Here is a 26,463-nt window from a genome sequence, read left to right as displayed (position 1 = left end):
GGAGGTGTGTAACGGTGTGTTGATAGGTGTGTGTGTGTGTACGTGTGGAGTTAGGTGTGTAAATGGGTGTATTTAGGTGTGTAGGTGTGTGTTCTTAGGTGCATGCGCAGGTGTGTGTGTGTAGGGAGGTGTGTAACGGTGTGTGTGTAGGTGTGTGTGTGTACGTGTGGAGTTAGGTGTGTAAATGGGTGTGTTTAGGTGTGTAGGTGTGTGTTGTTAGGTGCATGCGCAGGTGTGTGTGTGTAGGGAGGTGTGTAACTGTGTCCAAGTGTGTGTGTAAGTGTGTAACGGTGTGTGTGTAGGTGTGTGTGTGTGTACGTGTGGAGCTAGGTGTGTAAATGGGTGTATTTAGGTGTGTAGGTGTGTGTTGTTAGGTACATGTGCAGGTGTAGGTGTGGACGCAGGTGTGTAACTGTGTGTAAGTGTGTGTGTAACTCTGTAACTGTGTGTTTGTAGGTGTGTGTGTGTGTACGTGTGGAGTTAGGTGTGTAAATGGGTGTATTTAGATGTGTAGGTGTGTTTTGTTAGGTGCATGCGCAGGTGTGTGTGTGTAGGGAGGTATGTAACTGTGTATAGGTGTGTGTGTGTAAGTGTGTAGCGGTGTGTGTGTAGGTGTGTGTGTGTACGTGTGGAGTTAGGTGTGTAAATGGGTGTATTTAGGTGTGTAGGTGTGTGTTGCTAGGTGCATGCGCAGGTGTGTGTGTGTAGGGAGGTGTGTAAGTGCGTGTAAGTGTGTGTGTTAGTGTGTAACGGTGTGTGTGTAGGTGTGTGTGTATACGTGTGGAGTTAGGTGTGTAAATGGGTGTATTTAGGTGTGTAGGTGTGTGTTGTTAGGTGTATGTGCAGGTGTGTGTGTGTAGGGAGGTGTGTAACTGTGTGCAAGTGTGTGTGTGCGTGTGTAACGGTGTGTGTGTAGGTGTGTGTGTGTACGTGTGGAGTTAGGTGTGTAAATGGGTGTACTTAGGTGTGTTGGTGTGTGTTGTTAGGTGCATGCGCAGGTGTGTGTGTAGGGAGGTGTGTAGCTGTGTGTGTAAGTGTGTAACAGTGTGTGTGTAGGTGTGTGTGTGTGTACGTGTGGAGCTAGGTGTGTAAATGGGTGTATTTAGGTGTGTAGGTGTGTGTTGTTAGGTGTATGTGCAGGTGTGTGTGTGTGTAGGGAGGTGTGTAACTGTGTGTAAGTGTGTGTGTGAGTGTGTGACGGTGTGTGTGTAGGTGTGTGTGTGTACGTGTGGAGTTAGGTGTGTAAATGGGTGTATTTAGGTGTGTAGGTGTGTGTTGTTAGGTGCATGCGCAGGTGTGTGTGTGTAGGAGGTGTGTAACTGTGTGTAAGTGTGTGTGTAAGTGTGTAACGGTGTGTGTGTAGGTGTGTGTGTGTGTGTACGTGTGGAGTTAGGTGTGTAAATGGGTGTATTTAGGTGTGTAGGTGTGTGTTGTTAGGTGTATGTGCAGGTGTGTGTGTGTAGGGAGGTGTAACTGTGTGTAAGTGTTTAATTGTGTGTGTATGTGTGTGTGTGTGTGTGTGTGTGTACGTGATGAGTTAAGTGTGTAAAAGGGTGTATTTATGTGTGTAGGTGTGTGTTGTTAGGTGCATGCGCATTTGTGTGTGTAGGGATGTGTGCAACGGTGTGTGTGTAAATGTGTAACGGTGTGTGTGTAGGTGTGTGTGTGTGTACGTGTGGAGTTAGGTGTGTATATGGGTGTGTTTAGGTGTGTAGGTGTGTGTTCTTAGGTGCATGCGCAGATGTGTGTGTGTAGGGAGGTGTGTAACTGTGTGTAAGTGTGTGTGTAAGTGTGTAACGGTCTGTGTGTAGGTGTGTGTGTGTTTACGTGTGGCGTTAGTTGTGTAAATGAGTGTATTTACGTTCCTAGGTGTGTGTTGTTAGGTGCATGCGCAGGTGTGTGTGTGTAGGGATTTGTGTAACTGTGTGTAAGTGTGTGTGTGAGTGTGTAACGGTGTGTGTGTAGGTGTGTGTGTGTGTGTACGTGTGGAGTTAGGTGTGTAAATGGGTGTATTCAGTGTGTAGGTGTGTGTTGTTAGGTGTATCTGCAGGTGTGTGTGTGTAGGGAGGTGTAACTGTGTGTAAGTGTGTAATTGTGTGTGTATGTGTGTGTGTGTGTACGTGTGGAGTTAGGTGTGTAAATGGGTGTATTTAGGTGTGTAGGTGTGTGTTGTTAGGTGCATGCGCAGGTGTGTGTGTGTAGGGAGGTGTGTAACTGTGTGTAAGTGTGTGTGTGAGTGTGTAACGGTCTGTGTGTAGGTGTGTGTGTGTTTACGTGTGCCGCTAGGTGTGTAAATGAGTGTATTTACGTTCCTAGGTGTGTGTTGTTAGGTGCATGCGCAGGTGTGTGTGTGTAGGGATTTGTGTAACTGTGTGTAAGTGTGTGTGTGAGTGTGTAACGGTGTGTGTGTAGGTGTGTGTGTGTGTGTACGTGTGGAGTTAGGTGTGTAAATGGGTGTATTTAGGTGTGTAGGTGTGTGTTGTTAGGTGTATCTGCAGGTGTGTGTGTGTGTAGGGAGGTGTAACTGTGTGTAAGTGTGTAATTGTGTGTGTATGTGTGTGTGTGTGTACGTGTGGAGTTAGGTGTGTAAATGGGTGTATTTAGGTGTGTAGGTGTGTGTTGTTAGGTGTATGTGCAGGTGTGTGTGTGTAGGGAGGTGTAACTGTGTGTAAGTGTGTAATTGTGTGTGTATGTGTGTGTGTGTACGTGTGGAGATAGGTGTGTAAATAGGTGTATTTAGGTGTATAGGTGTGTGTTGTTTGGTGCATGCGCAGGTGTGTGTGTGTAGGGAGGTGTGTAACTGTGTGTAAGTGTGTGTGTAAGTGTGTAGCGGTCTGTGTGTAGGTGTGTGTGTGTTTACGTGTGGCGTTAGTTGTGTAAATGAGTGTATTTACGTTCCTAGGTGTGTGTTGTTAGGTGCATGCGCAGGTGTGTGTGTGTAGGGATTTGTGTAACTGTGTGTAAGTGTGTGTGTGAGTGTGTAACGGTGTGTGTGTAGGTGTGTGTGTGTGTGTACGTGTGGAGTTAGGTGTGTAAATGGGTGTATTTAGGTGTGTAGGTGTGTGTTGTTAGGTGTATCTGCAGGTGTGTGTGTGTGTAGGGAGGTGTATCTGTGTGTAAGTGTGTAATTGTGTGTGTATGTGTGTGTGTGTGTACGTGTGGAGTTAGGTGTGTAAATGGGTGTATTTAGGTGTGTTGGTGTGTGTTGTTAGGTGCATGCGCAGGTGTGTGTGTGTAGGGAGGTGTGTAACTGTGTGTAAGTGTGTGTGTGAGTGTGTAACGGTCTGTGTGTAGGTGTGTGTGTGTTTACGTGTGGCGCTAGGTGTGTAAATGAGTGTATTTACGTTCCTAGGTGTGTGTTGTTAGGTGTATCTGCAGGTGTGTGTGTGTGTAGGGAGGTGTAACTGTGTGTAAGTGTGTAATTGTGTGTGTATGTGTGTGTGTGTGTACGTGTGGAGTTAGGTGTGTAAATGGGTGTGTTTAGGTGTGTAGGTGTGTGTTGTTAGGTGCATGCGCAGGTGTGTGTGTGTACGGAGGTGTGCAACGGTGAGTGTGTAGGTGTGTGTGTGTGTAGGTGTGGAGTTAGGTGTGTAAATGGGTGTATTTAGGTGTGTAGGTGTGTGTTGTTAGGTGCATGCGCAGGTGTTTGTGTGTAGGGAGGTGTGTAAGTGTGTGTAAGTGTGTGTGTAAGTGTGTAACGGTGTGTGTGTAGGTGTGTGTGTTTGTACGTGTCTAGTTAGGTGTGTAAATGGGTGTATTTAGGTGTGTAGGTGTGTGTTGTTAGGTGCATGCGCAGGTGTGTGTGTGTAGGAGGTGTGTAACTGTGTGTAAGTGTGTGTGTAAGTGTGTAACGGTGTGTGTGTAGGTGTGTGTGTGTGTGTACGTGTGGAGTTAGGTGTGTAAATGGGTGTATTTAGGTGTGTAGGTGTGTGTTGTTAGGTGTATGTGCAGGTGTGTGTGTGTAGGGAGGTGTAACTGTGTGTAAGTGTTTAATTGTGTGTGTATGTGTGTGTGTGTGTGTGTGTGTGTACGTGATGAGTTAAGTGTGTAAAAGGGTGTATTTATGTGTGTAGGTGTGTGTTGTTAGGTGCATGCGCATTTGTGTGTGTAGGGATGTGTGCAACGGTGTGTGTGTAAATGTGTAACGGTGTGTGTGTAGGTGTGTGTGTGTGTACGTGTGGAGTTAGGTGTGTATATGGGTGTGTTTAGGTGTGTAGGTGTGTGTTCTTAGGTGCATGCGCAGATGTGTGTGTGTAGGGAGGTGTGTAACTGTGTGTAAGTGTGTGTGTAAGTGTGTAACGGTCTGTGTGTAGGTGTGTGTGTGTTTACGTGTGGCGTTAGTTGTGTAAATGAGTGTATTTACGTTCCTAGGTGTGTGTTGTTAGGTGCATGCGCAGGTGTGTGTGTGTAGGGATTTGTGTAACTGTGTGTAAGTGTGTGTGTGAGTGTGTAACGGTGTGTGTGTAGGTGTGTGTGTGTGTGTACGTGTGGAGTTAGGTGTGTAAATGGGTGTATTCAGTGTGTAGGTGTGTGTTGTTAGGTGTATCTGCAGGTGTGTGTGTGTAGGGAGGTGTAACTGTGTGTAAGTGTGTAATTGTGTGTGTATGTGTGTGTGTGTGTACGTGTGGAGTTAGGTGTGTAAATGGGTGTATTTAGGTGTGTAGGTGTGTGTTGTTAGGTGCATGCGCAGGTGTGTGTGTGTAGGGAGGTGTGTAACTGTGTGTAAGTGTGTGTTTGAGTGTGTAACGGTCTGTGTGTAGGTGTGTGTGTGTTTACGTGTGCCGCTAGGTGTGTAAATGAGTGTATTTACGTTCCTAGGTGTGTGTTGTTAGGTGCATGCGCAGGTGTGTGTGTGTAGGGATTTGTGTAACTGTGTGTAAGTGTGTGTGTGAGTGTGTAACGGTGTGTGTGTAGGTGTGTGTGTGTGTGTGTACGTGTGGAGTTAGGTGTGTAAATGGGTGTATTTAGGTGTGTAGGTGTGTGTTGTTAGGTGTATCTGCAGGTGTGTGTGTGTGTAGGGAGGTGTAACTGTGTGTAAGTGTGTAATTGTGTGTGTATGTGTGTGTGTGTGTACGTGTGGAGTTAGGTGTGTAAATGGGTGTATTTAGGTGTGTAGGTGTGTGTTGTTAGGTGTATGTGCAGGTGTGTGTGTGTAGGGAGGTGTAACTGTGTGTAAGTGTGTAATTGTGTGTGTATGTGTGTGTGTGTGTACGTGTGGAGATAGGTGTGTAAATAGGTGTATTTAGGTGTATAGGTGTGTGTTGTTTGGTGCATGCGCAGGTGTGTGTGTGTAGGGAGGTGTGTAACTGTGTGTAAGTGTGTGTGTAAGTGTGTAGCGGTCTGTGTGTAGGTGTGTGTGTGTTTACGTGTGGCGTTAGTTGTGTAAATGAGTGTATTTACGTTCCTAGGTGTGTGTTGTTAGGTGCATGCGCAGGTGTGTGTGTGTAGGGATTTGTGTAACTGTGTGTAAGTGTGTGTGTGAGTGTGTAACGGTGTGTGTGTAGGTGTGTGTGTGTGTGTACGTGTGGAGTTAGGTGTGTAAATGGGTGTATTTAGGTGTGTAGGTGTGTGTTGTTAGGTGTATCTGCAGGTGTGTGTGTGTGTAGGGAGGTGTAACTGTGTGTAAGTGTGTAATTGTGTGTGTATGTGTGTGTGTGTGTACGTGTGGAGTTAGGTGTGTAAATGGGTGTATTTAGGTGTGTTGGTGTGTGTTGTTAGGTGCATGCGCAGGTGTGTGTGTGTAGGGAGGTGTGTAACTGTGTGTAAGTGTGTGTGTGAGTGTGTAACGGTCTGTGTGTAGGTGTGTGTGTGTTTACGTGTGGCGCTAGGTGTGTAAATGAGTGTATTTACGTTCCTAGGTGTGTGTTGTTAGGTGTATCTGCAGGTGTGTGTGTGTGTAGGGAGGTGTAACTGTGTGTAAGTGTGTAATTGTGTGTGTATGTGTGTGTGTGTGTACGTGTGGAGTTAGGTGTGTAAATGGGTGTGTTTAGGTGTGTAGGTGTGTGTTGTTAGGTGCATGCGCAGGTGTGTGTGTGTACGGAGGTGTGCAACGGTGAGTGTGTAGGTGTGTGTGTGTGTAGGTGTGGAGTTAGGTGTGTAAATGGGTGTATTTAGGTGTGTAGGTGTGTGTTGTTAGGTGCATGCGCAGGTGTTTGTGTGTAGGGAGGTGTGTAAGTGTGTGTAAGTGTGTGTGTAAGTGTGCAACGGTGTGTGTGTAGGTGTGTGTGTTTGTACGTGTCTAGTTAGGTGTGTAAATAGGTGTATTTAGGTGTGTAGGTGTGTGTTGTTAGGTGCATGCGCAGGTGTGTGTGTAGGGAGGTGTGTACCGGTGTGTTGTTAGGTGTGTGTGTGTGTACGTGTGTAGTTAGGTGTGTAAATGGGTGTATTTAGGTGTGTAGGTGTGTGTTGTTAGGTGCATGCGCAGGTGTGTGTGTGTAGGGAGGTGTGTAACGGTGTGTGTGTAGGTGTGTGTGTGTACGTGTGGAGTTAGGTGTGTAAATGGGTGTGTTTAGGTGTGTAGGTGTGTGTTGTTTGGTGCATGCGCAGGTGTGTGTGTGTAGGGAGGTGTGTAACTGTGTCCAAGTGTGTGTGTAAGTGTGTAACGGTGTGTGTGTAGGTGTGTGTGTGTGTACGTGTGGAGTTAGGTGTGTAAATGGGTGTATTTAGGTGTGTAGGTGTGTGTTGTTAGGTACATGTGCAGGTGTGGGTGTGGACGCAGGTGTGTAACTGTGTGTAAGTGTGTGTGTAACTCTGTAGCTGTGTGTTTGTTGGTGTGTGTGTGTACGTGTGGAGTTAGGTGTGTAAATGGGTGTATTTAGGTGTGTAGGTGTGTGTTGTTAGGTGCATGCGCAGGTGTGTGTGTGTAGGGAGGTGTGTAACTGTGTATAGGTGTGTGTGTAAGTGTGTAACGGTGTGTGTGTAGGTGTGTGTGTGTGTACGTGTGGAGTTAGGTGTGTAGGTGTGTGTTGTTAGGTGCATGCGCAGGTGTGTGTGTGTAGGGAGGTGTGTAACTGTGTATAGGTGTGTGTGTAAGTGTGTAACGGTGTGTGTGTAGGTGTGTGTGTGTGTACGTGTGGAGTTAGGTGTGTAAATGGGTGTATTTAGGTGTGTAGGTGTGTGTTGTTAGGTGCATGCGCAGGTGTGTGTGTAGGGAGGTGTGTAACTGTGTGCAAGTGTGTGTGTAAGTGTGTAACGGTGTGTGTGTAGCTGTGTGTGTGTGTACGTGTGGAGATAGGTGTGTAAATGGGTGTATTTAGGTGTGTAGCTGTGTGTTGTTAGGTGCATGCGCAGGTGTGTGTGTGTAGGGAGGTGTGTAACTGTGTGTAAGTGTGTGTGTAAGTGTGTAACGGTGTGTGTGTAGGTGTGTGTGTGTGTAGGTGTGGAGTTAGGTGTGTAAATGGGTGTATTTAGGTGTGTAGGTGTGTGTTGTTAGGTGCATGCGCAGGTGTGTGTGTGTAGGGAGGTGTGTAACTGTGTGTAAGTGTGTGTGTAAGTGTGTAACGGTGTGTGTGTAGGTGTGTGTGTGTGTACGTGTGGAGATAGGTGTGTAAATGGCTGTATTTAGGTGTGTAGGTGTGTGTTGTTAGGTGTATGTGCAGGTGTGTGTAGGGAGGTGTGTAACTGTGTGTAAGTGTGTCTGTAAGTGTGTAACGGTGTGTGTGTAGGTGTGTGTGTGTGTACGTGTGGAGTTAGGTGTGTAAATGGGTGTATTTAGGTGTGTAGGTGTGTGTCTGTGTACGTGTGGAGTTAGGTGTGTAAATGGGTGTATTTAGGGGTGTACGTGTGAAGGGAGGTGTGTGTGTGTGTAGGTGTGGAGTTAGGTGTGTAAATGGGTGTATTTAGGTGTGTAGGTGTGTGTTGTTAGGTGTATGTGCAGGTGTGTGTGTTTGTAGGGAGGTGTGTAACTGTGTGTAAGTGTGTGTAACTCTGTCACTGTGTGTTTGTAGGTGTGTGTGTGTGTACGTGTGGAGTTAGGTGTGTAAATGGGTGTATTTAGGTGTGTAGGTGTGTGTGTGTGTAGGTGTGGAGTTAGATGTGTAAATGGGTGTATTTAGGTGTGTAGGTGTGTCTTGCTAGGTGTATGTGCAGGTGTGTGTGTGTAGGGAGGTGTGTAACTGTGTGTAAGTGTGTGTGTAACTCTGTCACTGTGTGTTTGTAGGTGTGTGTGAGTGTACGTGTGGAGTTAGGTGTGTAAATGGGTGTATTTAGGTGTGTAGGTGTGTGTGTGTGTAGGTGTGGAGTTAGGTGTGTAAATGGGTGTATTTAGGTGTGTAGGTGTGTGTTGTTAGGTGCATGCGCAGGTGTGTGTGTGTAGGGAGGTGTGTAACTGTGTGTAAGTGTGTGTGTAAGTGTGTAACGGTGTGTGTGTAGGTGTGTGTGTGTGTACGTGTGGAGATAGGTGTGTAAATGGGTGTATTTAGGTGTGTAGGTGTGTGTAAGTGTGTGTGTAAGTGTGTAGCGGTGTGTGTGTAGGTGTGTGTGTGTGTACGTGTGGAGTTAGGTGTGTAAATGGGTGTATTTAGGTGTGTAGGTGTGTGTTGTTAGGTGTATGTGCAGGTGTGTGTGTGTGTGTAGGGAGGTGTGTAACTGTGTGTAAGTGTGTGTGTAACTCTGTCACTGTGTGTTTGTAGGTGTGTGTGAGTGTACGCGTGGAGTTAGGTGTGTAAATGGGTGTATTTAGGTGTGTAGGTGTGTGTGTGTGTACGTGTGGAGTTAGGTGTGTAAATGGGTGTATTTAGGTGTGTAGGTGTGTGTTGTTAGGTGTATGTGCAGGTGTGTGTGTGTAGGGAGGTGTGTAACTGTGTGTAAGTGTGTGTGTAAGTGTGTAACGGTGTGTGTGTAGGTGTGTGTGTGTGTACGTGTGGAGTTAGGTGTGTAAATGGGTGTATTTAGGTGTGTAGGTGTGTGTTGTTAGGTGCATGCGCAGGTGTGTGTGTGTGTGTAGGGAGGTGTGTAACTGTGTGTAAGTGTGTGTGTAAGTGTGTAACGGTGTGTGTGTAGGTGTGTGTGTGTGTACGTGTGGAGTTAGGTGTGTAAATGGGTGTATTTAGGTGTGTAGGTGTGTGTGTGTGTACGTGTGGAGTTAGGTGTGTAAATGGGTGTATTTAGGTGTGTAGGTGTGTGTTGTTAGGTGTATGTGCAGGTGTGTGTGTGTGTGTAGGGAGGTGTGTAACTGTGTGTAAGTGTGTGTGTAACTCTGTCACTGTGTGTTTGTAGGTGTGTGTGTGTGTACGTGTGGAGTTAGGTGTGTAAATGGGTGTATTTAGGTGTGTAGGTGTGTGTGTGTGTACGTGTGGAGTTAGGTGTGTAAATGGGTGTATTTAGGTGTGTAGGTGTGTGCTGTTAGGTGTATGTGCAGGTGTGTGTGTAGGGAGGTGTTTCACTGTGTGTAAGTGTGTGTGTAAGTGTGTAACGGTGTGTGTGTAGGTGTGTGTGTGTGTACGTGTGGAGTTAGGTGTGTAAATGGGTGTATTTAGGTGTGTAGGTGTGTGTTGTTAGGTGCATGCGCAGGTGTGTGTGTGTAGGGAGGTGTGTAACTGTGTGTAAGTGTGTGTGTAAGTGTGTAACGGTGTGTGTGTAGGTGTGTGTGTTTGTACGTGTCTAGTTAGGTGTGTAAATAGGTGTATTTAGGTGTGTAGGTGTGTGTTGTTAGGTGCATGCGCAGGTGTGTGTGTAGGGAGGTGTGTACCGGTGTGTTGTTAGGTGTGTGTGTGTGTACGTGTGGAGTTCGGTGTGTAAATGGGTGTATTTAGGTGTGTAGGTGTGTGTTCTTAGGTGCATGCGCAGGTGTGTGTGTGTAGGGAGGTGTGTAACGGTGTGTATGTAGGTGTGTGTGTGTACGTGTGGAGTTAGGTGTGTAAATGGGTGTATTTAGGTGTGTAGGTGTGTGTTGTTAGGTGCATGCGCAGGTGTGTGTGTGTAGGGAGGTGTGTAACTGTGTCCAAGTGTGTGTGTAAGTGTGTAACGGTGTGTGTGTAGGTGTGTGTGTGTGTACGTGTGGAGTTAGGTGTGTAAATGGGTGTATTTAGGTGTGTAGGTGTGTGTTGTTAGGTACATGTGCAGGTGTAGGTGTGGACGCAGGTGTGTAACTGTGTGTAAGTGTGTGTGTAACTCTGTAACTGTGTGTTTGTAGGTGTGTGTGTGTGTACGTGTGGAGTTAGGTGTGTAAATCTGTGTATTTAGATGTGTAGGTGTGTTTTGTTAGGTGCATGCGCAGGTGTGTGTGTGTAGGGAGGTGTGTAACTGTGTATAGGTGTGTGTGTGTAAGTGTGTAGCGGTGTGTGTGTAGGTGTGTGTGTGTACGTGTGGAGTTAGGTGTGTAAATGGGTGTATTTAGGTGTGTAGGTGTGTGTTGTTAGGTGCATGCGCAGGTGTGTGTGTGTACGGAGGTGTGCAACGGTGAGTGTGTAGGTGTGTGTGTGTGTACGTGTGGAGTTAGGTGTGTAAATGGGTGTATTTAGGTGTGTAGGTGTGTGTTGTTAGGTGCATGTTCAGGTGTTTGTGTGTAGGGAGGTGTGTAAGTGTGTGTAAGTGTGTGTGTAAGTGTGCAACGGTGTGTGTGTAGGTGTGTGTGTTTGTACGTGTCTAGTTAGGTGTGTAAATAGGTGTATTTAGGTGTGTAGGTGTGTGTTGTTAGGTGCATGCGCAGGTGTGTGTGTAGGGAGGTGTGTAACGGTGTGTTGTTAGGTGTGTGTGTGTGTACGTGTGGAGTTAGGTGTGTAAATGGGTGTATTTAGGTGTGTAGGTGTGTGTTCTTAGGTGCATGCGCAGGTGTGTGTGTGTAGGGAGGTGTGTAACGGTGTGTGTGTAGGTGTGTGTGTGTACGTGTGGAGTTAGGTGTGTAAATGGGTGTGTTTAGGTGTGTAGGTGTGTGTTGTTAGGTGCATGCGCAGGTGTGTGTGTGTAGGGAGGTGTGTAACTGTGTCCAAGTGTGTGTGTAAGTGTGTAACGGTGTGTGTGTAGGTGTGTGTGTGTGTACGTGTGGAGCTAGGTGTGTAAATGGGTGTATTTAGGTGTGTAGGTGTGTGTTGTTAGGTACATGTGCAGGTGTAGGTGTGGACGCAGGTGTGTAACTGTGTGTAAGTGTGTGTGTAACTCTGTAACTGTGTGTTTGTAGGTGTGTGTGTGTGTACGTGTGGAGTTAGGTGTGTAAATGGGTGTATTTAGATGTGTAGGTGTGTTTTGTTAGGTGCATGCGCAGGTGTGTGTGTGTAGGGAGGTATGTAACTGTGTATAGGTGTGTGTGTGTAAGTGTGTAGCGGTGTGTGTGTAGGTGTGTGTGTGTACGTGTGGAGTTAGGTGTGTAAATGGGTGTATTTAGGTGTGTAGGTGTGTGTTGCTAGGTGCATGCGCAGGTGTGTGTGTGTAGGGAGGTGTGTAAGTGCGTGTAAGTGTGTGTGTTAGTGTGTAACGGTGTGTGTGTAGGTGTGTGTGTATACGTGTGGAGTTAGGTGTGTAAATGGGTGTATTTAGGTGTGTAGGTGTGTGTTGTTAGGTGTATGTGCAGGTGTGTGTGTGTAGGGAGGTGTGTAACTGTGTGCAAGTGTGTGTGTGCGTGTGTAACGGTGTGTGTGTAGGTGTGTATGTGTACGTGTGGAGTTAGGTGTGTAAATGAGTGTACTTAGGTGTGTTGGTGTGTGTTGTTAGGTGCATGCGCAGGTGTGTGTGTAGGGAGGTGTGTAGCTGTGTGTGTAAGTGTGTAACAGTGTGTGTGTAGGTGTGTGTGTGTACGTGTGGAGCTAGGTGTGTAAATGGGTGTATTTAGGTGTGTAGGTGTGTGTTGTTAGGTGTATGTGCAGGTGTGTGTGTGTGTAGGGAGGTGTGTAACTGTGTGTAAGTGTGTGTGTGAGTGTGTGACGGTGTGTGTGTAGGTGTGTGTGTGTACGTGTGGAGTTAGGTGTGTAAATGGGTGTATTTAGGTGTGTAGGTGTGTGTTGTTAGGTGCATGCGCAGGTGTGTGTGTGTAGGAGGTGTGTAACTGTGTGTAAGTGTGTGTGTAAGTGTGTAACGGTGTGTGTGTAGGGGTGTGTGTGTGTGTACGTGTGGAGTTAGGTGTGTAAATGGGTGTATTTAGGTGTGTAGGTGTGTGTTGTTAGGTGTATGTGCAGGTGTGTGTGTGTAGGGAGGTGTAACTGTGTGTAAGTGTGTAATTGTGTGTGTATGTGTGTGTGTGTGTGTGTGTGTGTGTACGTGATGAGTTAAGTGTGTAAAAGGGTGTATTTATGTGTGTAGGTGTGTGTTGTTAGGTGCATGCGCATTTGTGTGTGTAGGGATGTGTGCAACGGTGTGTGTGTAAATGTGTAACGGTGTGTGTGTAGGTGTGTGTGTGTGTACGTGTGGAGTTAGGTGTGTATATGGGTGTATTTAGGTGTGTAGGTGTGTGTTCTTAGGTGCATGCGCAGATGTGTGTGTGTAGGGAGGTGTGTAACTGTGTGTAAGTGTGTGTGTAAGTGTGTAACGGTCTGTGTGTAGGTGTGTGTGTGTTTACGTGTGGAGTTAGTTGTGTAAATGAGTGTATTTACGTTCCTAGGTGTGTGTTGTTAGGTGCATGCGCAGGTGTGTGTGTGTAGGGATTTGTGTAACTGTGTGTAAGTGTGTGTGTGAGTGTGTAACGGTGTGTGTGTAGGTGTGTGTGTGTGTGTACGTGTGGAGTTAGGTGTGTAAATGGGTGTATTCAGTGTGTAGGTGTGTGTTGTTAGGTGTATCTGCAGGTGTGTGTGTGTAGGGAGGTGTAACTGTGTGTAAGTGTGTAATTGTGTGTGTATGTGTGTGTGTGTGTACGTGTGGAGTTAGGTGTGTAAATGGGTGTATTTAGGTGTGTAGGTGTGTGTTGTTAGGTGCATGCGCAGGTGTGTGTGTGTAGGGAGGTGTGTAACTGTGTGTAAGTGTGTGTGTGAGTGTGTAACGGTCTGTGTGTAGGTGTGTGTGTGTTTACGTGTGCCGCTAGGTGTGTAAATGAGTGTATTTACGTTCCTAGGTGTGTGTTGTTAGGTGCATGCGCAGGTGTGTGTGTGTAGGGATTTGTGTAACTGTGTGTAAGTGTGTGTGTGAGTGTGTAACGGTGTGTGTGTAGGTGTGTGTGTGTGTGTACGTGTGGAGTTAGGTGTGTAAATGGGTGTATTTAGGTGTGTAGGTGTGTGTTGTTAGGTGTATCTGCAGGTGTGTGTGTGTGTAGGGAGGTGTAACTGTGTGTAAGTGTGTAATTGTGTGTGTATGTGTGTGTGTGTGTACGTGTGGAGTTAGGTGTGTAAATGGGTGTATTTAGGTGTGTAGGTGTGTGTTGTTAGGTGTATGTGCAGGTGTGTGTGTGTAGGGAGGTGTAACTGTGTGTAAGTGTGTAATTGTGTGTGTATGTGTGTGTGTGTGTACGTGTGGAGATAGGTGTGTAAATAGGTGTATTTAGGTGTATAGGTGTGTGTTGTTTGGTGCATGCGCAGGTGTGTGTGTGCAGGGAGGTGTGTAACTGTGTGTAAGTGTGTGTGTAAGTGTGTAGCGGTCTGTGTGTAGGTGTGTGTGTGTTTACGTGTGGCGTTAGTTGTGTAAATGAGTGTATTTACGTTCCTAGGTGTGTGTTGTTAGGTGCATGCGCAGGTGTGTGTGTGTAGGGATTTGTGTAACTGTGTGTAAGTGTGTGTGTGAGTGTGTAACGGTGTGTGTGTAGGTGTGTGTGTGTGTGTGTACGTGTGGAGTTAGGTGTGTAAATGGGTGTATTTAGGTGTGTAGGTGTGTGTTGTTAGGTGTATCTGCAGGTGTGTGTGTGTGTAGGGAGGTGTAACTGTGTGTAAGTGTGTAATTGTGTGTGTATGTGTGTGTGTGTGTACGTGTGGAGTTAGGTGTGTAAATGGGTGTATTTAGGTGTGTTGGTGTGTGTTGTTAGGTGCATGCGCAGGTGTGTGTGTGTAGGGAGGTGTGTAACTGTGTGTAAGTGTGTGTGTGAGTGTGTAACGGTCTGTGTGTAGGTGTGTGTGTGTTTACGTGTGGCGCTAGGTGTGTAAATGAGTGTATTTACGTTCCTAGGTGTGTGTTGTTAGGTGTATCTGCAGGTGTGTGTGTGTGTAGGGAGGTGTAACTGTGTGTAAGTGTGTAATTGTGTGTGTATGTGTGTGTGTGTGTACGTGTGGAGTTAGGTGTGTAAATGGGTGTATTTAGGTGTGTAGGTGTGTGTTGTTAGGTGCATGCGCAGGTGTGTGTGTGTACGGAGGTGTGCAACGGTGAGTGTGTAGGTGTGTGTGTGTGTAGGTGTGGAGTTAGGTGTGTAAATGGGTGTATTTAGGTGTGTAGGTGTGTGTTGTTAGGTGCATGCGCAGGTGTTTGTGTGTAGGGAGGTGTGTAAGTGTGTGTAAGTGTGTGTGTAAGTGTGTAACGGTGTGTGTGTAGGTGTGTGTGTTTGTACGTGTCTAGTTAGGTGTGTAAATAGGTGTATTTAGGTGTGTAGGTGTGTGTTGTTAGGTGCATGCGCAGGTGTGTGTGTAGGGAGGTGTGTACCGGTGTGTTGTTAGGTGTGTGTGTGTGTACGTGTGGAGTTAGGTGTGTAAATGGGTGTATTTAGGTGTGTAGGTGTGTGTTGTTAGGTGCATGCGCAGGTGTGTGTGTGTAGGGAGGTGTGTAACGGTGTGTGTGTAGGTGTGTGTGTGTACGTGTGGAGTTAGGTGTGTAAATGGGTGTGTTTAGGTGTGTAGGTGTGTGTTGTTTGGTGCATGCGCAGGTGTGTGTGTGTAGGGAGGTGTGTAACTGTGTCCAAGTGTGTGTGTAAGTGTGTAACGGTGTGTGTGTAGGTGTGTGTGTGTGTACGTGTGGAGTTAGGTGTGTAAATGGGTGTATTTAGGTGTGTAGGTGTGTGTTGTTAGGTACATGTGCAGGTGTGGGTGTGGACGCAGGTGTGTAACTGTGTGTAAGTGTGTGTGTAACTCTGTAGCTGTGTGTTTGTTGGTGTGTGTGTGTACGTGTGGAGTTAGGTGTGTAAATGGGTGTATTTAGGTGTGTAGGTGTGTGTTGTTAGGTGCATGCGCAGGTGTGTGTGTGTAGGGAGGTGTGTAACTGTGTATAGGTGTGTGTGTAAGTGTGTAACGGTGTGTGTGTAGGTGTGTGTGTGTGTACGTGTGGAGTTAGGTGTGTAAATGGGTGTATTTAGGTGTGTAGGTGTGTGTTGTTAGGTGCATGCGCAGGTGTGTGTGTGTAGGGAGGTGTGTAAGTGTGTGTAAGTGTGTTTGTAACTGTGTAACGGTGTGTGTGTAGGTGTGTGTGTTTGTACGTGTGGAGATAGGTGTGTAAATAGGTGTATTTAGGTGTGTAGGTGTGTGTTGTTAGGTGCATGCGCAGGTGTGTGTGTAGGGAGGTGTGTAATTGTGTGTTGGCAGGTGTGTGTGTGTATACGTGTGTTTGTTGGTGTGTAAATGGGTGTATTTAGGTGTGTAGGTGTGTGTTCTTAGGTGCATGCGCAGATGTGTGTGTGTAGGGAGGTGTCTAACGGTGTGTGTGTAGGTGTGTGTGTGTGTACGTGTGGAGTTAGGTGTGCAAATGGGTGTATTTAGGTGTATAGGTGTTTGTTGTTAGGTGCATGCGCAGGTGTGTGTGTGTAGGGAGGTGTGTAACTGTGTGTAAGTGTGTGTGTAAGTGTGTAACGGTCTGTGTGTAGGTGTGTGTGTGTTTACGTGTGGCGTTAGGTGTGTAAATGAGTGTGTTTACGTTCCTAGGTGTGTGTTGTTAGGTGCATGCGCAGGTGTGTGTGTGTAGGGAGGTGTGTAACTGTGTGTAAGTGTGTGTGTGAGTGTGTAACGGTGTGTGTGTAGGTGTGTGTGTGTGTGTACGTGTGGAGTTAGGTGTGTAAATGGGTGTATTTAGGTGTGTAGGTGTGTGTTGTTAGGTGTATCTGCAGGTGTGTGTGTGTGTAGGGAGGTGTAACTGTGTGTAAGTGTGTAATTGTGTGTGTATGTGTGTGTGTGTGTACGTGTGGAGTTAGGTGTGTAAATGGGTGTATTTAGGTGTGTTGGTGTGTGTTGTTAGGTGCATGCGCAGGTGTGTGTGTGTAGGGAGGTGTGTAACTGTGTGTAAGTGTGTGTGTGAGTGTGTAACGGTCTGTGTGTAGGTGTGTGTGTGTTTACGTGTGGCGTTAGGTGTGTAAATGAGTGTATTTACGTTCCTAGGTGTGTGTTGTTAGGTGCATGTGCAGGTGTGTGTGTGTAGGGATTTGTGTAACTGTGTGTAAGTGTGTGTGTGAGTGTGTAACGGTGTGTGTGTAGGTGTGTGTGTGTGTGTACGTGTGGAGTTAGGTGTGTAAATGGGTGTATTTAGGTGTGTAGGTGTGTGTTGTTAGGTGTATCTGCAGGTGTGTGTGTGTGTAGGGAGGTGTAACTGTGTGTAAGTGTGTAATTGTGTGTGTATGTGTGTGTGTGTGTACGTGTGGAGTTAGGTGTGTAAATGGGTGTATTTAGGTGTGTAGGTGTGTGTTGTTAGGTGCATGCGCAGGTGTGTGTGTGTACTGAGGTGTGCAACGGTGAGTGTGTAGGTGTGTGTGTGTGTACGTGTGGAGTTAGGTGTGTAAATGGGTGTATTTAGGTGTGTAGGTGTGTGTTGTTAGGTGCATGCGCAGGTGTTTGTGTGTAGGGAGGTGTGTAAGTGTGTGTAAGTGTGTGTGTAAGTGTGTAACGGTGTGTGTGTAGGTGTGTGTGTTTGTACGTGTCTAGTTAGGTGTGTAAATGGGTGTATTTAGGTGTGTAGGTGTGTGTTGTTAGGTGCATGCGCAGGTGTGTGTGTAGGGAGGTGTGTACCGGTGTGTTGTTAGGTGTGTGTGTGTGTACGTGGGGAGTTAGGTGTGTAAATGGGTGTATTTAGGTGTGTAGGTGTGTGTTCTTAGGTGCATGCGCAGGTGTGTGTGTGTAGGGAGGTGTGTAACGGTGTGTGTGTAGGTGTGTGTGTGTACGTGTGGAGTTAGGTGTGTAAATGGGTGTGTTTAGGTGTGTAGGTGTGTGTTGTTAGGTGCATGCGCAGGTGTGTGTGTGTAGGGAGGTGTGTAACTGTGTCCAACTGTGTGTGTAAGTGTGTAACGGTGTGTGTGTAGGTGTGTGTGTGTGTACGTGTGGAGTTAGGTGTGTAAATGGGTGTATTTAGGTGTGTAGGTGTGTGTTGTTAGGTACATGTGCAGGTGTAGGTGTGGACGCAGGTGTGTAACTGTGTGTAAGTGTGTGTGTAACTCTGTAGCTGTGTGTTTGTTGGTGTGTGTGTGTACGTGTGGAGTTAGGTGTGTAAATGGGTGTATTTAGGTGTGTAGGTGTGTGTTGTTAGGTGTATCTGCAGGTGTGTGTGTGTGTAGGGAGGTGTAACTGTGTGTAAGTGTGTAATTGTGTGTGTATGTGTGTGTGTGTACGTGTGGAGTCAGGTGTGTAAATGGGTGTATTTAGGTGTGTAGGTGTGTGTTGTTAGGTGTATCTGCAGGTGTGTGTGTGTAGGGAGGTGTGTAACGGTGTGTGTGTAGGTGTGTGTGTGTACGTGTGGAGTTAGGTGTGTAAATGGGTGTGTTTAGGTGTGTAGGTGTGTGTTGTTACGTGCATGCGCAGGTGTGTGTGTAGGGAGGTGTGTAACTGTGTGTTGGTAGGTGTGTGTGTGTGTACGTGTGGAGGTAGGTGTGTAAATGGGTGTATTTAGGGGTGTAGGTGTGTGTTCTTAGGTGCATGCGCAGATGTGTGTGTGTAGGGAGGTGTGTAACGGTGTGTGTGTAGGTGTGTGTGTGTGTACGTGTGGAGTTAGGTGTGTAAATGGGTGTATTTAGGTGTGTAGGTGTGTGTGTTTGTACGTGTGGAGATAGGTGTGTAAATAGGTGTATTTAGGTGTGTAGGTGTGTGTTGTTAGGTGCATGCGCAGGTGTGTGTGTAGGGAGGTGTGCAACTGTGTGTTGTTAGGTGTGTGTGTGTGTACGTGTGGAGGTAGGTGTGTAAATGGGTGTATTTAGGTGTGTAGGTGTGTGTTGTTAGGTGCATGCGCAGACGTGTGTGTGTAGGGAGGTGTGTAACGGTGTGTGTGTAGGTGTGTGTGTTTGTACGTGTGGAGTTAGGTGTGTAAATGGGTGTATTTAGGTGTGTACGTGTGTGTTGTTATGTGCATGCGCATTTGTGTGTGTTGGGGGAGGTGTGTAACTGTGTTTAAGTGTGTGTGTAAGTGTGTAACGGTGTGTGTGTAAGTGTGTGTGTGTGTACGTGTGGAAATGGGTGTGTTTAGGTGTGTAGGTGTGTGTTGTTAGGTACATTTGCAGGTGTAGGTGTGGACGCAGGTGTGTAACTGTGTGTAAGTGTGTGTGTAACTCTGTATCTGTGTGTTTGTAGGTGTGTGTGTGTGTATGTGTGGAGTTAGGTGTGCAAATGGGTGTATTTAGATGTGTAGGTGTGTGTTGTTAGGTGCATGCGCAGGTGTGTGTGTGTAGGGAGGTGTGTAACTGTGTATAGGTGTGTGTGTAAGTGTGTAACGGTGTGTGTGTAGGTGTGTGTGTGTGTACGTGTGGAAATGGGTGTGTTTAGGTGTGTAGGTGTGTGTTGTTAGGTACATTTGCAGGTGTAGGTGTGGACGCAGGTGTGTAACTGTGTGTAAGTGTGTGTGTAACTCTGTATCTGTGTGTTTGTAGGTGTGTGTGTGTGTATGTGTGGAGTTAGGTGTGTTAATGGGTGTATTTAGGTGTGTAGGTGTGTGTTGTTAGGTGTATGTGCAGGTGTGTGTGTGTAGGGAGGTGTAACTGTGTGTAAGTGTGTAATTGTGTGTGTATGTGTGTGTGTAGGTGTGTACGTGTGGAGTTAGGTGTGTAAATGGGTGTATTTAGGTGTGTATGTGTGTGTTGTTAGGTGCATGCGCAGGTGTGTGTGTGTACGGAGTTGTGTAACGGTGTGTGTGTATGTGTGTGTGTGTACGTGTGGAGTTAGGTGTGTAAATGGGTGTATTTAGGTGTGTAGGTGTGTGTTGTTAGGTGCATGCGCAGGTGTGTGTGTGTAGGGAGGTGTGTAACTGTGTGTAAGTGTGTGTGTAAGTGTGCAACGGTGTGTGTGTAGGTGTGTGTGTGTGTACGTGTGGAGTTAGGTGTGTAAATGGGTGTATTTAGGTGTGTAGGTGTGTGTTGTTAGGTGTATCTGCAGGTGTGTGTGTGTGTAGGGAGGTGTAACTGTGTGTAAGTGTGTAATTGTGTGTGTGTGTGTACGTGTGGAGCTAGGTGTGTAAATGGGTGTATTTAGGTGTGTAGGTGTGTGTTGTTAGGTGTATGTGCAGGTGTGTGTGTGTAGGGAGGTGTGTAACTGTGTGTAAGTGTGTGTGTGAGTGTGTAACGGTGTGTGTGTAGGTGTGTGTGTGTACGTGTGGAGTTAGGTGTGTAAATGGGTGTATTTAGGTGTGTAGGTGTGTGTTGTTAGGTGTATGTGCAGGTGTGTGTGTGTAGGGAGGTGTTACTGTGTGTAAGTGTGTAATTGTGTGTGTATGTGTGTGTGTGTAGGTGTGTACGTGTGGAGTTAGGTGTGTAAATGGGTGTATTTATGTGTGTAGGTGTGTGTTGTTTGGTGCATGCGCATTTGTGTGTGTGTAGGGATGTGTGTAACGGTGTGTGTGTAAATGTGTAACGGTGTGTGTGTAGGTGTGTGTGTGTGTACGTGTGGAGTTAGGTGTGTAAATGGGTGTATTTAGGTGTGTAGGTGTGTGTTGTTAGGTGTATGTGCAGGTGTGTGTGTGTAGGGAGGTGTGTAACTGTGTGTAAGTGTGTGTGTGAGTGTGTAACGGTGTGTGTGTAGGTGTGTGTGTGTACGTGTGGAGATAGGTGTGTAAATGGGTGTATTTAGGTGTGTAGGTGTGTGTTGTTAGGTGTATGTGCAGGTGTGTGTGTGTAGGGAGGTGTAACTGTGTGTAAGTGTGTAATTGTGTGTGTATGTGTGTGTGTGTAGGTGTGTACGTGTGGAGCTAGGTGTGTAAATGGGTGTATTTAGGTGTGTAGGTGTGTGTTGTTAGGTGTATGTGCAGGTGTGTGTGTGTAGGGAGGTGTGTAACTGTGTGTAAGTGTGTGTGTGAGTGTGTACCGGTGTGTGTGTAGGTGTGTGTGTTTGTACGTGTGGAGATAGGTGTGTAAATAGGTGTATTTAGGTGTGTAGGTGTGTGTTGTTAGGTGCATGCGCAGGTGTGTGTGTAGGGAGGTGTGTAACTGTGTGTTGTTAGGTGTGTGTGTGTGTACGTGTGGAGTTAGGTGTGTAAATGGGTGTATTTAGGTGTGTAGGTGTGTGTTGTTAGGTGCATGCGCAGACGTGTGTGTGTAGGGAGGTGTGTAACGGTGTGTGTGTAGGTGTGTGTGTTTGTACGTGTGGAGTTAGGTGTGTAAATGGGTGTATTTAGGTGTGTACGTGTGTGTTGTTATGTGCATGCGCATTTGTGTGTGTTGGGGGAGGTGTGTAACTGTGTTTAAGTGTGTGTGTAAGTGTGTAACGGTGTGTGTGTAAGTGTGTGTGTGTGTACGTGTGGAAATGGGTGTATTTAGGTGTGTAGGTGTGTGTTGTTAGGTACATTTGCAGGTGTAGGTGTGGACGCAGGTGTGTAACTGTGTGTAAGTGTGTGTGTAACTCTGTAACTGTGTGTTTGTAGGTGTGTGTGTGTGTATGTGTGGAGTTAGGTGTGTAAATGGGTGTATTTAGATGTGTATGTGTGTGTTGTTAGGTGCATGCGCAGGTGTGTGTGTGTACGGAGTTGTGTAACGGTGTGTGTGTAGGTGTGTGTGTGTACGTGTGGAGTTAGGTGTGTAAATGGGTGTATTTAGGTGTGTAGGTGTGTGTTGTTAGGTGCATGCGCAGGTGTGTGTGTGTAGGGAGGTGTGTAACTGTGTGTAAGTGTGTGTGTAAGTGTGTAACGGTGTGTGTGTAGGTGTGTGTGTGTGTACGTGTGGAGTTAGGTGTGTAAATGGGTGTATTTAGGTGTGTAGGTGTGTGTTGTTAGGTGTATCTGCAGGTGTGTGTGTGTGTAGGGAGGTGTAACTGTGTGTAAGTGTGTAATTGTGTGTGTGTGTGTACGTGTGGAGCTAGGTGTGTAAATGGGTGTATTTAGGTGTGTAGGTGTGTGTTGTTAGGTGTATGTGCAGGTGTGTGTGTGTAGGGAGGTGTGTAACTGTGTGTAAGTGTGTGTGTGAGTGTGTAACGGTGTGTGTGTAGGTGTGTGTGTGTACGTGTGGAGTTAGGTGTGTAAATGGGTGTATTTAGGTGTGTAGGTGTGTGTTGTTAGGTGTATCTGCAGGTGTGTGTGTGTGTAGGGAGGTGTAACTGTGTGTAAGTGTGTAATTGTGTGTGTATGTGTGTGTGTGTGTACGTGTGGAGTTAGGTGTGTAAATGGGTGTATTTAGGTGTGTTGGTGTGTGTTGTTAGGTGCATGCGCAGGTGTGTGTGTCTAGGGAGGTGTGTAACTGTGTGTAAGTGTGTGTGTGAGTGTGCAACGGTGGGTGTGTAGGTGTGTGTGTGTGTACGTGTGGAGTTAGGTGTGTAAATGGGTGTATTTAGGTGTGTAGGTGTGTGTTGTTAGGTGTATCTGCAGGTGTGTGTGTGTGTGTAGGGAGGTGTAACTGTGTGTAAGTGTGTAATTGTGTGTGTGTGGACGTGTGGAGCTAGGTGTGTAAATGGGTGTATTTAGGTGTGTAGGTGTGTGTTGTTAGGTGTATGTGCAGGTGTGTGTGTGTAGGGAGGTGTGTAACTGTGTGTAAGTGTGTGTGTGAGTGTGTACCGGTGTGTGTGTAGGTGTGTGTGTTTGTACGTGTGGAGATAGGTGTGTAAATAGGTGTATTTAGGTGTGTAGGTGTGTGTTGTTAGGTGCATGCGCAGGTGTGTGTGTAGGGAGGTGTGTAACTGTGTGTTGTTAGGTGTGTGTGTGTGTACGTGTGGAGGTAGGTGTGTAAATGGGTGTATTTAGGTGTGTAGGTGTGTGTTGTTAGGTGCATGCGCAGACGTGTGTGTGTAGGGAGGTGTGTAACGGTGTGTGTGTAGGTGTGTGTGTTTGTACGTGTGGAGTTAGGTGTGTAAATGGGTGTATTTAGGTGTGTACGTGTGTGTTGTTATGTGCATGCGCATTTGTGTGTGTTGGGGGAGGTGTGTAACTGTGTTTAAGTGTGTGTGTAAGTGTGTAACGGTGTGTGTGTAAGTGTGTGTGTGTGTACGTGTGGAAATGGGTGTATTTAGGTGTGTAGGTGTGTGTTGTTAGGTACATTTGCAGGTGTAGGTGTGGACGCAGGTGTGTAACTGTGTGTAAGTGTGTGTGTAACTCTGTAACTGTGTGTTTGTAGGTGTGTGTGTGTGTATGTGTGGAGTTAGGTGTGTAAATGGGTGTATTTAGATGTGTATGTGTGTGTTGTTAGGTGCATGCGCAGGTGTGTGTGTGTACGGAGTTGTGTAACGGTGTGTGTGTAGGTGTGTGTGTGTACGTGTGGAGTTAGGTGTGTAAATGGGTGTATTTAGGTGTGTAGGTGTGTGTTGTTAGGTGCATGCGCAGGTGTGTGTGTGTAGGGAGGTGTGTAACTGTGTGTAAGTGTGTGTGTAAGTGTGTAACGGTGTGTGTGTAGGTGTGTGTGTGTGTACGTGTGGAGTTAGGTGTGTAAATGGGTGTATTTAGGTGTGTAGGTGTGTGTTGTTAGGTGTATCTGCAGGTGTGTGTGTGTGTAGGGAGGTGTAACTGTGTGTAAGTGTGTAATTGTGTGTGTGTGTGTACGTGTGGAGCTAGGTGTGTAAATGGGTGTATTTAGGTGTGTAGGTGTGTGTTGTTAGGTGTATGTGCAGGTGTGTGTGTGTAGGGAGGTGTGTAACTGTGTGTAAGTGTGTGTGTGAGTGTGTAACGGTGTGTGTGTAGGTGTGTGTGTGTACGTGTGGAGTTAGGTGTGTAAATGGGTGTATTTAGGTGTGTAGGTGTGTGTTGTTAGGTGTATCTGCAGGTGTGTGTGTGTGTAGGGAGGTGTAACTGTGTGTAAGTGTGTAATTGTGTGTGTATGTGTGTGTGTGTGTACGTGTGGAGTTAGGTGTGTAAATGGGTGTATTTAGGTGTGTTGGTGTGTGTTGTTAGGTGCATGCGCAGGTGTGTGTGTCTAGGGAGGTGTGTAACTGTGTGTAAGTGTGTGTGTGAGTGTGCAACGGTGTGTGTGTAGGTGTGTGTGTGTGTACGTGTGGAGTTAGGTGTGTAAATGGGTGTATTTAGGTGTGTAGGTGTGTGTTGTTAGGTGTATCTGCAGGTGTGTGTGTGTGTAGGGAGGTGTAACTGTGTGTAAGTGTGTAATTGTGTGTGTGTGGACGTGTGGAGCTAGGTGTGTAAATGGGTGTATTTAGGTGTGTAGGTGTGTGTTGTTAGGTGTATGTGCAGGTGTGTGTGTAGGGAGGTGTGTAACTGTGTGTAACAGTGTGTGTGAGTGTGCAACGGTGTGTGTGTAGGTGTGTGTGTACGTGTGGAGATAGGTGTGTAAATGGGTGTATTTAGGTGTGTAGGTGTGTGTTCTTAGGTGTATGTGCAGGTGTGTGTGTGTAGGGAGGTGTAACTGTGTGTAAGTGTGTAATTGTGTGTGTATGTGTGTGTGTGTAGGTGTGTACGTGTGGAGTTAGGTGTGTAAATGGGTGTATTTATGTGTGTAGGTGTGTGTTGTTAGGTGCATGCGCATTTGTGTGTGTGTGTAGGGATGTGTGTAACGGTGTGTGTGTAAATGTGTAACGGTGTGTGTGTAGGTGTGTGTGTGTGTACGTGTGGAGTTAGGTGTGTATATGGGTGTATTTAGGTGTCTAGGTGTGTGTTGTTAGGTGTATGTGCAGGTGTGTGTGTGTAGGGAGGTGTGTAACTGTGTGTAAGTGTGTGTGTGAGTGTGCAACGGTGTGTGTGTAGGTGTGTGTGTGTACGTGTGGAGTTAGGTGTGTAAATGGGTGTATTTAGGTGTGTAGGTGTGTGTTGTTAGGTGTATGTGCAGGTGTGTGTGTGTAGGGAGGTGTAACTGTGTGTAAGTGTGTAATTGTGTGTGTATGTGTGTGTGTGTAGGTGTGTACGTGTGGAGCTAGGTGTGTAAATGGGTGTATTTAGGTGTGTAGGTGTGTGTTGTTAGGTGTATGTGCAGGTGTGTGTGTGTAGGGAGGTGTGTAACTGTGTGTAAGTGTGTGTGTGAGTGTGTAACGGTGTGTGTGTAGGTGTGTGTGTTTGTACGTGTGGAGATAGGTTTGTAAATAGGTGTATTTAGGTGTGTAGGTGTGTGTTGTTAGGTGCATGCGCAGGTGTGTGTGTAGGGAGGTGTGTAACTGTGTGTTGTTAGGTGTGTGTGTGTGTACGTGTGGAGGTAGGTGTGTAAATGGGTGTATTTAGGTGTGTAGGTGTGTGTTGTTAGGTGCATGCACAGACGTGTGTGTGTAGGGAGGTGTGTAACGGTGTGTGTGTAGGTGTGTGTGTTTGTACGTGTGGAGTTAGGTGTGTAAATGGGTGTATTTAGGTGTGTACGTGTGTGTTGTTATGTGCATGCGCATTTCTGTGTGTTGGGGGAGGTGTGTAACTGTGTTTAAGTGTGTGTGTAAGTGTGTAACGGTGTGTGTGTAAGTGTGTGTGTGTGTACGTGTGGAAATGGGTGTGTTTAGGTGTGTAGGTGTGTGTTGTTAGGTACATTTGCAGGTGTAGGTGTGGACGCAGGTGTGTAACTGTGTGTAAGTGTGTGTGTAACTCTGTAACTGTGTGTTTGTAGGTGTGTGTGTGTGTATGTGTGGAGTTAGGTGTGCAAATGGGTGTATTTAGATGTGTAGGTGTGTGTTGTTAGGTGCATGCGCAGGTGTGTGTGTGTAGGGAGGTGTGTAACTGTGTATAGGTGTGTGTGTAAGTGTGTAACGGTGTGTGTGTAGGTGTGTGTGTGTACGTGTGGAGTTAGGTGTGTTAATGGGTGTATTTAGGTGTGTAGGTGTGTGTTGTTAGGTGTATGTGCAGGTGTGTGTGTGTAGGGAGGTGTAACTGTGTGTAAGTGTGTAATTGTGTGTGTATGTGTGTGTGTAGGTGTGTACGTGTGGAGTTAGGTGTGTAAATGGGTGTATTTAGGTGTGTATGTGTGTGTTGTTAGGTGCATGCGCAGGTGTGTGTGTGTACGGAGTTGTGTAACGGTGTGTGTGTATGTGTGTGTGTGTACGTGTGGAGTTAGGTGTGTAAATGGGTGTATTTAGGTGTGTAGGTGTGTGTTGTTAGGTGCATGCGCAGGTGTGTGTGTGTAGGGAGGTGTGTAACTGTGTGTAAGTGTGTGTGTAAGTGTGTAACGGTGTGTGTGTAGGTGTGTGTGTGTGTACGTGTGGAGTTAGGTGTGTAAATGGGTGTATTTAGGTGTGTAGGTGTGTGTTGTTAGGTGTATCTGCAGGTGTGTGTGTGTGTAGGGAGGTGTAACTGTGTGTAAGTGTGTAATTGTGTGTGTGTGTGTGTGTACGTGTGGAGCTAGGTGTGTAAATGGGTGTATTTAGGTGTGTAGGTGTGTGTTGTTAGGTGTATGTGCAGGTGTGTGTGTGTAGGGAGGTGTGTAACTGTGTGTAAGTGTGTGTGTGAGTGTGTAACGGTGTGTGTGTAGGTGTGTGTGTGTACGTGTGGAGATAGGTGTGTAAATGGGTGTATTTAGGTGTGTAGGTGTGTGTTGTTAGGTGTATGTGCAGGTGTGTGTGTGTAGGGAGGTGTAACTGTGTGTAAGTGTGTAATTGTGTGTGTATGTGTGTGTGTGTGTAGGTGTGTACGTGTGGAGTTAGGTGTGTAAATGGGTGTATTTATGAGTGTAGGTGTGTGTTGTTTGGTGCATGCGCATTTGTGTGTGTGTAGGGATGTGTGTAACGGTGTGTGTGTAAATGTGTAACGGTGTGTGTGTAGGTGTGTGTGTGTGTACGTGTGGAGTTAGGTGTGTAAATGGGTGTATTTAGGTGTGTAGGTGTGTGTTGTTAGGTGTATGTGCAGGTGTGTGTGTGTAGGGAGGTGTGTAACTGTGTGTAAGTGTGTGTGTGAGTGTGTACCGGTGTGTGTGTAGGTGTGTGTGTTTGTACGTGTGGAGATAGGTGTGTAAATAGGTGTATTTAGGTGTGTAGGTGTGTGTTGTTAGGTGCATGCGCAGGTGTGTGTGTAGGGAGGTGTGTAACTGTGTGTTGTTAGGTGTGTGTGTGTGTACGTGTGGAGGTAGGTGTGTAAATGGGTGTATTTAGGTGTGTAGGTGTGTGTTGTTAGGTGTATGTGCAGGTGTGTGTGTGTAGGGAGGTGTAACTGTGTGTAAGTGTGTAATTGTGTGTGTATGTGTGTGTGTGTAGGTGTGTACGTGTGGAGCTAGGTGTGTAAATGGGTGTATTTAGGTGTGTAGGTGTGTGTTGTTAGGTGCATGCGCAGGTGTGTGTGTAGGGAGGTGTGTAACTGTGTGTTGTTAGGTGTGTGTGTGTGTACGTGTGGAGGTAGGTGTGTAAATGGGTGTATTTAGGTGTGTAGGTGTGTGTTGTTAGGTGCATGCGCAGACGTGTG

General features: G+C 46.5%; 1 long non-coding RNA gene across 1 annotated transcript in view; it reads left to right on the top strand.

Annotated features, from left to right (window-relative positions):
- Positions 1 to 26,463, top strand: part of LOC137284281 (uncharacterized) — a 377,133-nt gene that overhangs the window by 17,257 nt on the left and 333,413 nt on the right. The gene's annotated exons all lie outside the window — the stretch shown is intronic.

This window comes from Haliotis asinina, chromosome 5, assembly GCF_037392515.1.
Source record: "Haliotis asinina isolate JCU_RB_2024 chromosome 5, JCU_Hal_asi_v2, whole genome shotgun sequence".
Classification (NCBI taxonomy): Eukaryota; Metazoa; Mollusca; class Gastropoda; order Lepetellida; family Haliotidae; genus Haliotis; species Haliotis asinina.
Note: the sequence above shows the minus strand (reverse complement) of the source record. Positions and strands in the feature narration are given on the sequence as shown.